The 15395-nt window shown below is 43.7% G+C and overlaps 1 pseudogene; it reads left to right on the forward strand.

Annotated features, from left to right (window-relative positions):
- Positions 1-15154, forward strand: part of LOC148538013 (uncharacterized) — a 37032-nt pseudogene extending 21878 nt beyond the window's left edge.
- Positions 15155-15395: the final 241 nt, after the last annotated feature.

Consider the following 15395-nt stretch of genomic DNA (forward strand, 5'->3'; position numbering starts at 1 on the left):
CCAATGCTGTCACCGTTTTTTCGGCCGCTTGGCTGGGGGAGGGAGGGCGCCAGACCGGGTCCGGGATGTCATCGGGCTGGCCTGTCCAGAGGCAGATGTTGTGGCCCCTGGACTAGGCACAGGGCTAGGCACATTTGGAGGATTGGCTGATGTTGTGCCAGAGGTGGAGGATCCTGATGTTCCGGCAGGAAGGGAGGTCGGCTCCACCATGTGCTGGCGAACGAGCTGCTCCAGGGCATTGGCGATGCGGATGTTGGCCCTGGTATTTTCCTCCAGGGCCTGACCAATGGTCACGTTGGCCGCAGCATTTTGCTCCAGGGCCTCAGCCACCCGTACCAGACTGGCGTCCATCCTCTGCAGAATCTCTGTATGGAAATCTGATTTAAAATTGAGTTCTGTGAGGAGGGACACTGCCTGCGAGGGGGATTGCCCAGGACTGGCTTCTGCAGGGTCCTCAGCCGGATGTACTGGTTCATCCCCTGCAGAGCCTGCAGAAATTCTGCGGCCAAGGCTCCCCTCTGGAGCAGACTCATCCGCCTGTGTCTCTGTTGGAAAAATGTGAAAAGACTCACATTAGAATCTACATATTGGCACAATAACATTTCAGAGTTGGTGACATCACAATATTTACCTGGGACAACATGAGGAGCCGCAAAGTCTTGCATGTCCGTATCCATGTTGGACATGCCAAACACCTCCACAGCCTGCACACACCCCTGTGCCAGCTCTTCTAAATCAGTCAACTCCAATGACACAGGGGTGGGACCTCCACCTGCCCCCCTTGCATGCCTAGCCCTGTCCGCCATTTTTTGTTTCAGCCGATATTTGAAGTCTTGCCATCTGTGGGTGAAAAAGGAACCATTATTTTTTATTTTATTTTTGGTTTTAGGGTGGTCAAGTGTTTACTTACCGCCGTTTGACATCCCGGGCTAGACGGACATAATCACCCACCCTATTGACCTCAACGGCTACCTCTTCCCACATTCTCCACTTCTGGCTTGAACTCATATTCCTGTCTGCCTGTGGCAGGATGTCCACACACTTCTGAATCAAAACCTCCATCTCCTTTCTTGTGAATTGTGGCTGCCTTTTCTTTTTGACAGCTTTGCCCGGAATACCGGGCCCAGCAGCCTCTTCCATGTCATCCTCCTCACCTATTTATGTAAATTTGGAGAATTCTCAACTTCACAACTTGCACAACATTATGTTTCTAATTAATCATTGAGTCAAAATGCATGAAATACTTACCGCCAGACTGTTGTCCATGTCTGAGCTCCAAACAAGAAATACACCAGAATTTTGTTTTTGTCTCGTGACGTATTTATACATGCGTCCTTATTTTGCGGCCGCATCATTGATTGTGCGTTCCTATGATCCCTCCTTAATTTGTGCGGGAAACGAAACACTATTTATGGCTTGGGGCGTCTCGATTCGAGGTGGCGTTTTTTGAATGTTGGAGGTTACGTTGGTTGGAGTTGATTGTTGGCTGGTGTAGGAGTTTGCGTTTTTGGAAGTAGTTTTTTTGGATATATTCGTTTTTTGATTTCCGTTCGTTTTTTTTCGGTTGTAATTTTTTTGTTCGTTTCCAGTTTTGGTAAGTTTTGGGAAGTCTAACTTTGGGTCAATTTGTCTCTCCTTCTGTTTAAGAATTTTCTAATTTTTATTTTCCGTCATTTCATCTCTCTTAGGTTTTTTTTTGGCTCTGCCCCAAAGACCTTTTGATCCGGATTCTTATATATTATCTCTTGGTAAGTTCATTTGTTAAATTGTTTTGGAAATATTCTTGTTTGTCTTTACGCAACTTTGGTTGGCCTTACACATGTAACCTTTGTTTTTCCAAATCCGAAATCTGTGTTTATTTTTTGTTTATTTACGCTGCGTTTTTGTAACTTGTCTTTGCGAACGAATTAGCGCATTTTTATTACTTTCAATTGTGACTTGTCTTTGCGAACTAATTAGCGCATTTTTATTACTTTCAATTGTGACTTGTCTTTGCGAACTAATTAGCACATTTTTATTACTTTCAATTGTGACTTGTCTTTGCGAACTAATTAGCGCATTGTGAAATGCTTATTCATCCTGTAAAATTGTTTGTGTTTTCTCTGGAGCATTTGTTGCTTACATTTGGCCTCAATTTGGCGTAGTGTGCACAATGTCGTTTTGCTCTTTGCCCAAATGTGTGTTTCTCCCCTTTTATGTTTGGTCTTGCTTAAAATTTGGAATCAGAAATGGCCAGCATAAAATGATGTATATTTATGTTGTGATTAATTCCAGTTTGCACATATCATGACAATACCCCGGCATGTAAGCATCAATGGATGGTATCTTCAAGCTATGTGAAATTTTTAATTTTTTGGGGGGTTAAAAAGCCTGACATTCAAATCTTGCCATTTCAGGTTGATCTGGGTCGGATTGTTCTGGCCATGCTCCCGGAAGCCGACCAACCTCAATCTCGTCCCAGGCGTAGGCATCGTAGGCGTGCAAGGCCCCAGATATTTCGAACACGTGTCACCCTTTTTGGAATGCCCGATGATGAGGTTTTAAGACGCTACCGTCTTCCTCTCAAAATCATCATAGACACTCTCTCATTAATAGAGAGTGATCTTGAGCGGCAAATTGACAGTCCTACAGCAATACCACCACTTACGCAATTTATGGCGGTGTTACATTTCTGTGCCTCAGGATCGTTTCAAACAACGGTGGGAATAGTGGCGGGCATATCACAATCCTCCTTTTCCCGGATCCTGAGGGCAGTGATGGAGGCCCTTTTCAAGCATCTCCATCATTTTATTAAAATGCCTTTGGATATGGGTGCCCTTAGTGTGGCCAAGGCCAATTTTTACCAAATAGCTGGCTTCCCACACATCATAGGGGTTGTGGATGGTACTCACATACCACTTCAGCCTCCAGCACGGCTGGAGGCAATATTTAGAAACTGGAAACACTATCACTCCCTCAATGTACTGGTGGTATGTGATGCCTCCCTCCAGATCCTGTCCCTGAATGCAAAATTACCAGGAAGTGCACATGACTCCTTCGTCATCCGCCAATCAGGGATATGGCACAAATTAACCAACCTACAAGCTGGTGATGCGTGGCTTCTGGGTAAGTGGAGACCTTTAGTACATAACAATGTTAAGCTTCATACAGAGTGATCCTGATGTTGTCTATTCTTTTTCACAGGAGACAGTGGCTACCCTTGCATGCCCTGGCTGCTCACTCCTTATTTGGCTCCCACACCAGGGCCACAAAGTGAGTATAATTCTGCACTTACAGCCACCAGGCAAGTGGTGGAGCGCTGTATCGGCCTTTTAAAAGGCCGATTCAGATGCCTCCACCTCTCTGGTGGCGAGCTCATGTATTTGCCGGATATGGTTTCGAAAATTGTGGTCCTGTGTGGGATATTTCACAACATCGCCATAAGGAGTGGTGTCCCAATGCAGCCAGAGGATGCCTTACCTGAGGATGGCCCCCCGGGGTTGGTTGGAGCTCAGTATGTGGGGGGGCCATACGCGATGATGTGGTGGCCAGATTTTTTAGCTAATTATTGACAAAACAACAGTGTTTATACCTAATGTGGTAGGGTTTGTTTGAGAACATCTAATTATTTATTTTTATTTTCTCCATCTTCTGTTTTTTCACATAATCTTTGGCACTCCAACGATGACACTTCCTGCTACCCTTAAAAAACCTGTATGTGGACATTTTGGGGATATATTATGGAACCCATATTGCAACGCCATATTTGTGGAATCATGTTGGCATGGTCCTTCGTCAACCAGTTCTTGATTTGTTGTTTTTTTATTTGGTTTTGTTGGTATGTGTTGTATTTGTGATTATCACTGTGTGTTTTGTTTGTGAGTGACCACTTTGATTTTTCAGTTATGTTGTGAATAAATGTTTTGAGAGTGAAATTTTGGACCTTTTTTGGAACGTTACAACCAAGTGTAACCAGGTTCACACACGTAACATTTGACTAAGGGGTAATCCAGTACTGACGCCAGTTGAGCAAAAATGTAATATGTTTTCAGGGTCCAAACCAACACCCAAAGGATTCCTGTACAATCATTTTGCTTCGTAATATTGGCCTAAGCAGCTTGCACCCCAACTAGGAACCTGTAAAATGTAGTAATATCTAATTGTGACTACACCAAAAAAGGGAAATGAGATTGTTACTGTTAGGTGTTTCTTGTGGCTGTTTTACATCAAAATACAACACACAATCTTAGTGTCAAAAATTGGTAATCCTTGCAGGAACAGTCTACTTATGTCAGGGTAAAAATCTCAGATTTTGAAAAAACGAATGAGCCAGAACGTTACTTAGAAAATAACACTTTATTTATAAATGGGCAAAAAACAAAAAAAACTAGTCCCTAAGGAGGACCGACATATGGTCAAGAACCACCAGCAGACCGATGATATGGTGGCGCATCCGGCCCACACAGGCGGCTAATTCGGCCCGACGCCTCTGTTCCTCTGTGGGTGAGAAAAGTGTGGGGATTAATACAACAATAATGAAACCACATTAAAAAACAAGGCAAAACCAAACCCCCCCCCAAAAAAACAAAAAAACAGATTTACACCATTAAAACACATCAACCAAAAATGGTGTAGGCCAAAAATACAAGGCCAATGTACAAATTCCGACAGGTGTGATATGTGTATGTTGAAATCAGCAGTAACAGGTAAAGGCAATCTGCAAAATCCCCAAAAGTCTAGCAAAAAAAAACCAAAAAAGGAACGACACATGATTACATACAAACAGTTTGTGTCGAAAAAAAACCCCAAAGAAAAACATACCGGAAGATAAAACGCCAGCTCCGGAAGGCCCTCCCTCATCCTCCTCGGAGGTGCCTCCATTCCCCAACGATCGGGGCGGGGTAATTACCGATTCCGGGGAGGGGGTAAGTCGAAGAGGGGTGGTTTGAAGAGAGGGGGAATTGGGATGGAGGGGAAGGAGCCCCGAAATTTCAGCCAGAGGGTCTTGGAAGGCTGGGGAGGAGTGGGGAATAGGGGAATTTGTGGTTGTGGAGTGTTGGCTGGGGGTTGGGGAGAGTGGCCGTGAGCGCCGTCTGGGCTGACGATGACGGCGTAGTCTTCGCTGGGCCCCTAAAAGATGTGAAACAAATTGTGGTTAGTTTCAACACAAATCAGCGAAAAACACCAGTTTCTAATGCCCCCCCCAAAAAAAGTGCCATGCAGATATGAGTACAATGAATAAATATGAACTACATGGAAAACATGGCCATGCAGATATGAGTACAATGAATAAATATGAAATACAGGGAAAACATGGCCATGCAGATATGAGTATAATGAATAAATATGAAATACAGGGAAAACATGGCCATGCAGATATGAGTACAATGAATAAATATGAAATACATGGAAAACATGGCCATGCAGATATGAGTACAATGAATAAATATGAAATACAGGGAAAACATGGCCATGCAGATATGAGTACAATGAATATATATGAAATACATGGAAAACATGGCCATGCAGATATGAGTACAATGAATAAATATGAAATACAGGGAAAACATGGCCATGCAGATATGAGTACAATGAATAAATATGAAATACAGGGAAAACATGGCCATGCAGATATGAGTACAATGAATAAATATGAACTACATGGAAAACATGGCCATGCAGATATGAGTACAATGAATAAATATGAAATACAGGGAAAACATGGCCATGCAGATATGAGTACAATGAATAAATATGAAATACAGGGAAAACATGGCCATGCAGATATGAGTACAATTAATAAATATGAACTACAGGGAAAACATGCCCATGCAGATATGAGTACAATGAATAAATATGAAATACAGGGAAAACATGGCCATGCAGATATGAGTACAATGAATAAATATGAAATACAGGGAAAACATGCACACGCAGTTAGGGCCACAAAGACAAACATGAAAACCACAGTCCATAAAACTTACTTTCAGCGATCTGCATGCGAAAGCATGCCAACAAGCGGGGCGTCCGCCGTTGCAGGTCTGACCACCTGCGCTCCAGCTGCCCGATCTGGCGGCGTGAGCCGAAGGAGCGCAGGCGGGCCCGTACCTCCGCATATGCGGAACGCTTTTCGCGGTTGGTGATGGGTGGAGGCTGGCTGGTGATCCGCCTATCCATGACCTCCGTTAGCACCAGCAGCTCGCGCCTGGTGAATGCGGAGGCTCTCATGATGGCAATGGTGTATTTGTTAAAAATCATTTTTAATAAAGTGGCCAAAAAATTTTTGATTGGCTAATGTATTTGGGTAATTAACAGGACCAATTCTATTGGTTAGTGTATGAGTCATGTGTTCGACAGGGCCAGAAATCTCTTGAGACTTATGATAGGCTTGATGCAGTGACATGCGTAAGCAAATTTAAATAAAGAAATGAACTCTGGGAAATATGCGGGTAGAAAAACAAATAGAACAATTATTTAATTGGGGCTAACATGTATTTTGACAATTAAAAGCGAATGTTTAAGCCGTACGTATTCTGCGGGTAAACACAAACACGGACATGGCTAAAGTTTATTGCATTGTGTAAAAAAAAAAAAAAAAAAACAATTAAGCTAATTGATATATTGATTGCCATGATACGATTGAGGGAGGTAGGCAGCATAAACGAGCAGTTAATCGAAATCTGACAGTCCAACTTCCGGGTAGTACTTGTGCGTGCGTTCCCTTCAAGCCACTTCGGGGATGTACGCTCGCTATTTGGCACGCTCGTTAGTTAGAGGAGGGGTCGCTTGAGTTTGGGGAGGATGTTTGGCTGCGTGCGAAAATACGAGCGAGTGCTTGAATTTCAATATTTTTTTACGTACGCCCAACGTACGAACGGCCACTTGCGTCCGGGTCTGAATGAGGGCCTAAGTCCTCTAGCATTGATGGATATTATACAAAGTGAGGTTGCCATAAGTAAATAAACAGAAGGGGGACATAGGGTACATCATAACTGAGCTGTAGATTCGATATAGACCATTGGAGCAGATAATGAAAACAAATAAAAATCAGGGAAAAAAGGAAGGGTAGCAGAGAGAATCGATAAAATATATGCAGAGAAAGAAAAAAAGAGTAATGCATGAACAATATTATATGACATTAATGAGAACAGCAAACTGCTACCAGACCATTGGGAAACCTTGATGGTACCCATGTCCCGGAAAAAAATTAGCGGTGGGGGCTACACAGGGAGAAAGTGACCCCTCCATCCTAAAAAAGGTACAAAATATCAACATCAGAAAAATGTCAGAACATAATGTGTAAGCCATTGATAATTATAGGGATTGATGAATAAAGCTACACATTGTTTATGGATTGACTCTATAATAGTCTAGTTAAAAAAATTAACTGGAAAAAATGTAAACATATACTACACACACAGAAATAGAAGTGAATACTGGGAATTGTAAAATAACTACCAGAAAAAAACAGAAAATATACTGATATCATGAGAATAAGGAACCTGATTTTCAGAACGTATAGGACGGTAGATTTCCAGGAACCTTCGTTAAACATCTTCAGTTCCAATCAGGTGTCTCTCAGGAAGATACTTGTTATTTGTCAATTTCTGGACAAAGCTCAAGTAGGATCAAGAGTCTCTGGGGAATCTGGTCCCCTTGACTTTCTCTTCTGGTTTTGAACTGGTTGACATCGGTCTTTCTTCAGACAAGTCGGCGGTGGTAGAGCTGACAGAGTGAACGTTTGCCAATCTGGTGGTGAGATCAGCTCCAAACCAAGTTCAGAACAAAAAGAGGGTAAGTCCTTAGGAGACTGAAGGGATAAATTTTTCCCAGCATAAGATACTTGTAAGGAGAGCGGAAAGCCCCAACTGTATTTAATAGCTTGCTTGCGTAGGGACTCTGTCAGGGGTTTCAGCAATCTTCTTTGTTGAAGGGTGCGCCAGGAGAGGTCTTGAAAAATTTGTAAATGCATCCCAATTAAATTCCACTCCCTCCAAATTGTAAATTCTTCTAATTAGACGGTCAGATGCTGGCCCCTTCGGCCGTAGGGCTCTGTGTGCTCGATCAATCTCAATAGAGTCATTCGGGTCTTGCTCCAAAATTTCAGCAAAGATTTTTGTGAGGGCGTCAAGCAAACCCGATGACTGTACATCTTCTGGAAGGCCTCTTATCTTAATATTATTTCTGTGGCCTATTATCAAGGTCATCAACCCTGTTCTGTAAGGCTCTCATATCTGCCGCTTGTTGGGTGACCTGATCTCACAATAGGGATAGTTGTTCATCATCAGACTCTTTGTCTTCAAGGTAACGATGTGGAAACCCAGATGCTTGACGGCAGCTTGAACAAGTGCAACCTGCATTTGGAAAGAGTCTTGAAGTCGTGACTCCAGGGCCTGCATGTCAAGTTTAGAAGGGAGGGATCGCATGTGAGTTAGGATTTTGGTGATTTCTACCCTTAATTGAGATAGTTGCGTGTGGGAATCTCCCAGTGGAGAAGAGAGGGCCATATATGGAGAGGTTTGAGGGTCACCTATTGGAGAGTCTATTGTATTTGAGATTGAGAGATATGAGCGAAGATTTGGCTCAGATAGATTAGACCTTGGAGTCCGAGATTCCTTTCTCTGGGTGTCTTTTTCGCTCTTGCCCATTAGTAACACTTTGTGAAACACTTTGTGAAATGATTCATAAGGTTAGTTGACATAGTAGGTGAGTGGATGGCGGGGGGCACAGCTCCCTAATGAAGAGTTTACATGGCAGGCAGGAAGCTCTGGGAGAATGATGCTTGTCTGCAGAGAGGATGCTGGTGCAGGAAAAGGGGTTGCAGCAAAAAGAACCACAATATATATAAAATGTAAGTTCACTCTATTCTGTATGATGGTAAGGGAAGCATAGAAGTAATGTAGTATATAGTGCAGTTATAGAAAATGCCAAATGAGGGAGCCAGATCCACATCAGTATGGGCTCAATACCTTATATTCTAATGCCTTAGGTGGCTCAATGGAGAATATCAAATTAGAAATACTGTGGCTGTGATATTTAGTTTGGGCGATGTGAGATTTTAGCAGCTCACCACCCACAGACATAAGAGCAAGGGAGCAGGGGATCAGGAAGTTCACCATCAGGTCTCAGGAGCATAACTACTGCAGTTTCCAGGCTAGAGGAAAGCAGAATCCAGCCAGCCAGCCAGTGTCAGCAGCACCTCTGGAGGTAGGGCGGGCGACCTCAGTATCACAGCTGCAAGGGGAGAGTCAGGGGTTCCTTCCGGCCGTTGAGGAGATGGCCACGGTCGGCAGCAGGAATAGGCGAGTCTGCTGGGTGTGCAGGGGTAGAGAGAGGTGTTTCCGGGGTGGAACAGATGGGCGCTCTCTGGTTCCGGAAGTAAGTGGTGTCGGCCTCGATCCTCAGTCGAGTCCCCGGCTTCATTGAGACGGGCAGGCTGCAACCCACAAACCTCCGCAGACCGTGCCCCCCAGTGAGATCTGGCAGAGTGCTGGAAACGCGGCGAGCAGAAGGTGGTAAACACCTAAAGATTTTCTGTCCAACCATCCAACTAGTTGATTGGTTGGAATGAAAATCTGGTAACGTATGGGAGTAACTGATGATCAGCAATTTGCTCCTAAATGCCAGAAAACAGATGAAAATGCTCGTTCAGACAAGTTAGTTAATGTTTGATCTAAACAATTTGTTCAAACAAGTTTTTGTCGATTTTTCGGCATTTGGGAGCAAATTGCTGATTGTCATTTGCTTTCATACCGTATCAGATTTTCATTCCAACCAATCAACTAGTTGGATGGTTGGACAGAAAATCTTTACGTGTGTACCCAGCTTTAGGCAGCAGGAAGCAGTGTGTTAGGGTGATTTTGCAGGCGACAGACCGGAGCTCATCCAAATCACATCCGTTCCGTATGCTTGCCAGGCCACGCCCCCCAATTCTCTTTTTTCTGCCAGCTCTAGACATACAGTATATTAAATATTTGCTTATTAGTGAAGTAGATTCTCTGCATAAAGTGCATTCTTAAAAATTAACTTCGTGAAATGTTTTCCTAGCTTTTTAAACTATTTATGTAGTAGTCATGGACTAGAACCTCCCAGTGTATGATGCTATAATATCATGTTATTTGACTGTGAGCACAATGGGAATAACTGTGTGCACCTGAGCGGTTATTTATCTTTTTCTTCTGTGTCCAAGATGAAGTGATGCAGGATACAAAATAACTAAATCATGTGAGTATCTTTAGCATCACAGCTGGAACTCTGTCTCTTTTTTTAAATGTTACAACATGAGGACTTAAAAAGCTTGTAAATTATGAAGCCTGTATACATTGGAGATGTCATGTGTTCTGTTGTTATTAGGTACATACAGTACCACAAACTATTTCATGACCCATTATTACTAATAAAATAAGTTATTATTAGTATTTTTATTATTGATATCTATGGTATTCAGATTACACTGTACAACAAATTAATACTTTTAATTTGTTTCCTTTCTAAAAATAGTCATACATTACTAATTTGAGGTCAAGAAAAACTAAAATGATTTCAGAATGTTTTTACTAGCTCTATTTTTTGAGCTACACTACTTGCACTATACTGTATGTACATTAGTAATATAGTCATAGTGAAAAGCTATTTTAAAATAATCTGATATTTTCTTGATAGAAAATAAGAACACAAAACGAAACAAACTTACAGCATACGAAACAAACATACAGCATACGAAAGTATTATCTAATATAGTGGCCTAGTCATGGGGGTGCTTTCTCTCTGCTTGTCGCTCGTACTCCTCTTCTGGGGCATCTCTTGTCACTGTCCAACAGTAATGATTCACCTATCCTGATATCTTTGTTCCATTGCTGAAATGTCTTGGTGGAATCGCTCACTATGCTTGTCACTCAGTGCACCACAGTTATCTTGTGTGGGTAATCCCATGAATCGCATATATTTGAATAGGGGAGGGGGCAGATAACTGATTTATTTTTATTGGGTCATTAGGCCCCGCCCCCTCTGTTCGGAATGCAGATTGCTGGTAAGATTCTCTCCATTCTGCCCACTTCACTAGGAATACCCCTACATCGTCATAAATGGGTTATATCTCGGAACTCAGAGCTAACTGAGAGTTTTAAATGTCATATTCATTCTTTGCATGCTGAAATCAATTAGAAGTAACTATTTTCACATCGGAAACATTTTCATTGTTGTGCAGTGTTATTATTGTTTTGTTTTTTTAAACAAAATTTTTCGTTAATGAAGCATCAAGTGTCGTGTATACAAACATTGTAGCAAATATAAGAGTAAATATCCATAGCATGAGAAAATACTTACAAATAATAGTACAATGATACATAAAATATATAACAATGACAAGACTATGAAGTGACGAACCGATAGGCTCCAACATGTATAGATTTAAATACAAAAAAAGGTGATGTAGTACAACAACAGATCATTATTGTTATAATAATAACAACAATTGGAAGATTGTTTAAACCAATTATTTCATTAATACAGTTCCCTTTCAGAATTTTAAGTGATAATGCAAATATCGGAGTCAATAACATGCAAAAACTCAATTAAATATTGAATGACTTTTTCTAAAACTATTATTTATGTTTTCTACATAGTTACAAGCCAGTAGCAGTAACCTACAATATTTTGTTTGGTTCTTCAACCCAGAACCAGCCCTACCCAATTTGGTGCCCCAAGCAAGATTTTTGCTGATGCCCCCAGCAGATAATCCCAGGCTCTCCCCTCACAGCACCCCTCTCCCCTCACAGCACACTGCTGTAACTAAAGAAAAAAGGACAGTTTTTAGAGGAAAGTTCCTTATACTCCCACCTAAGAAAGCATTCAATAATGCACATTCTTACCTCACTGCACAGTACCCCTCAGAGCACAGATTACAACCCAGCACCCCTATCCCAGCACAGCACCCCCACAGCACAGTTACCCCTCACCCAGTACAGCACCCCTCTACCAGCACAGTTACCCCTCATCTAGTACAGCACCCCTCTCCCAGCACAGATCACAACACCCATCATCCAACAGCCCTCTCTCAGCACAACAACTCTCTCCCAGTACAGGACCCCTCACCTAGCACAGCACATCATCCATCACCCCTCACTTAACAACCCTCTCCCAGCACTGTGCCCTTTACAGCACCACACATCACCGCTTACCCAGCAGAGCACCTCTCACCCAGCACCCCTCCAGGGCCAGCACCCAACAAACCTCACCCAGTATAGCACCACTTACCCAGCACAGAACAGATTAGAGCACTAATCACCCCTGAGCCAGCACAGCACTCCTCACAGCAAAGTCAGTTCCCATCACTCACAGTACAGGCATACCCCCACATCCACTGCATATAAGTTTGCAGGGCACCCATGTTGGCTGTTGTAGCACATCTCGGTAGAATGGTAGCTGATGGTTGCAGCTTGTTGTTATTCCCTACTATCTTCTATCCTGGTGACCCCACATCATCTCTAGTCCACACACTGGGTCCCTTCTTACCAATGTGGATGATGGAGTCCACCCATGCCCATAGCAGTGTAATTCCCCTTGGGCCTCATTCCCAATATGTCACCCCCTCCCCCCATAGCAGTGTCATTAGCACCCTGAGCCCCCACTCCCCAGTAGTGGTCCCCCACAATGCAGTGCCCACAGTAGTGCCCCCAGTAGTAGTCCCTCCTATACAGTGCCCTTTATATAGTTCCCCCAGTAGGAGTCCCCCTTGATGCAGTGCCCCCTGTAGTAGTCCCCAGTAGTGGTTCCCCACAATGCAGTGCCCACAGTAGTATCCCCCCCAGTGGTAGTCCCCCATGATGCAGTGCCTACCGTAGTATCCCCTCCCCAGTGGCAGTCCCCAGTAGTGGTCCCCCATGATGCAGTGCCCACAGTAGTATCCCCCCCAGTGGTAGTCCCCAGTAGTGGTCCCCCATGATGCAGTGCCCACAGTAGTATCTCCCCCAGTAGTGATCTCCCCCTGAAGCAGTGCCCTCAGTAGTATCCCCCCCAGTAGTGGTCCCCACCCCCCGAGTTAGTGCCCTAGTAGTATCCCCCCAGTAGTTGTCCCCTGTAGTGGTCCCCACCCTGAAGCAGTACCCCCAGTAGTATCCCCCCCAGTAGTGGTCTCCCCCCCGAAGCAGTGCCCACAGTAGTAGTCCCCAGTAGTGGTCCCCCCCACCTGAAGCAGTGCCCACAGTAGTATCCCCCCCAGTAGTGCCCCCAGTAGTAGTCCCTTCCTTTGTAATAGAGTGCGCCCCCCCCCCGAAATACACCCTAAAATGAAAGAAAAATACCTGTATCCATGCTCCTGCTCCGTCCGCCGTCCGCACGTCCATCCTCCCGGGCTGGGATGCTCTGCATTATGGGAGAGGCGTCATGACATCATGACGTTTCTCCCATTGCCACTGCAGGAGCCGGACGGAAGCCCGGCTCTTGCAGTGGGCGCGCAGGAGTCAATGAGAGTCTATCTGACTCTCATTGGCTGCTGGTTCACACCCACATCGCTGCCGCTCGGCAGTGATGTGTGTGCAGCAGCAGCCAATGAGAGTCTGTCTGACTCTCATTGGCTGCTGATTAACACACACATCACCACCACTGCTGGCGGCGATGTATGTGTTATGCACAGCATGAGCCCGCCTGCCACCCTCCTCCTGGCGCTATTGGGCAAGTGCTCAGGAGGAGGGAACGGGCTCAGCTGTGCAGCACAGGACCGGCGCTGGAAGCCTAGCGCCGGTCCTGTGTAAATGTGTAGCACTGAGCGCACTCACTGCGGTCGGTGCTACACTGGCTAACTAGGGCGGGCCGGTACCGTGGCCAGCGGTGCCCCCCCTCGCGCCGCCGGTCCCACGGTGCCCAGGGCACGCACCCCGCTCGCCCTGCCCTAGTTACGCCACTGCCCACTCCCCATATGTATCTGCCTACCCTCATCCAGCTCTTACCTTTATCCTGTGTGGCTGAGGCAGGGTCCTGCAGCTCTGCGTATGTTGCCTGGCAGCTTCCTCTGCAGCTGCTCAGCCTCAGGCAGAGAGTGAAAGTAAATACATTTTCTGCCTGTCTGAGCACCGGCTCTGTGTCCTGCTCCTCCTGGCTGGCTCGGATTGCTGAGATAGCAATCAGCAGCCGAGCCAGCTAAATATAAAAAAAAAATTTAAAAAATCTACCGCTGTTTCTTGGCTTGGGATGCCCCTAGCCATTTGCCTTTAATACCTATGCCTAGGGCTGGCCCTGCTTCACCCTAATAGATGATAATTCCTGGCACTTCTATAATGGAATAAATTAATTTAAACATCCTGTAAAAGGAATTCAAGTTGCTACCCCAGTGCTTACTAAAGAGGTTCTTGTGCCAGGAGTCAGTATAGGTCATATAGTCATGGTACGCCTTGATCATTCGTCATTAAAGATTGCACAGGTGAATTAATATTGACTGATTTTATATCTTTAGGTCTCATCCATCCCTCCGCACATTTGGCAGCGATATCAGAACTCCGCTAGCACATGCCCCATAGCTATGACATTCCGAATGCCCCTTGGTTCAAAATGTTGTAGCCTTTCCCCAGCCCTCCGCTATGCCGGCCATGTCTTAAGTTTTCCGCTCCTAAGGAATGGTAGCAGGTCAGCATTGTGCAGGTTTGACAGTGCAGGCATGCCCCAGGAATTACCTTTGTTTTACATGTCCATGATAGATTACAGATTAATAAATTATTTTTATTCTATAAATAGTAAATTTCAAAATCAACATGTTGAGATTCCAATAATTGTCCGACAGTAAAAAAAAAAAAAAAGTTAGCTTTTTTTATAACATGCCAACATATTTTTATGGTACACAGGGGTTAAAAGAATTTGAATGTGCATATTTGATTTGTAAAAAAAAATTTATTTTCTAGGAACCTGCAATACTTCAGGGCATTATTACTGTACAGAACTGGGTGGAAGAACAAAAACATACATTTGTAGGTCAAGTTTTTGAACCATCTTTACTTTTAATGACAAAGAGTATTGCAGAAAAGTGCACTAAAACATACCAAAATGATCTGAATTTGAAAAATGAGGGATGACTGTCGCAAGCAATTTGTGTTCACATTTACAGAGAAAAATTATATGGAAAAATTTCTTCGAGAGAATGGACAAACAAAAACTAATTGTGCATACCATATTATGTTCAATATAAATGTTACAATAAATAACTTTATTCCATTTGTTATTTTAGATGTTTGTAAATAGAAATTCCTGTTTTGGAAAGAACTTTTATACAATGTGAATGTTTTATGCTCAATTTGTATATTAAAGTATAGTTCCTTCAATAGCTATTATACATGAGACTATAACATAAAATATTTTTTCTCAGAAGGGTCACATTTTAGCCATGATTCTTAGGGGTCAATCCAATTAGCCGCAAAGGCTGCGAGTTG

Source organism: Taudactylus pleione, unplaced genomic scaffold (assembly GCF_031769625.1).
Source record: "Taudactylus pleione unplaced genomic scaffold, aTauple2 ptg000041l, whole genome shotgun sequence".
Classification (NCBI taxonomy): Eukaryota; Metazoa; Chordata; class Amphibia; order Anura; family Myobatrachidae; genus Taudactylus; species Taudactylus pleione.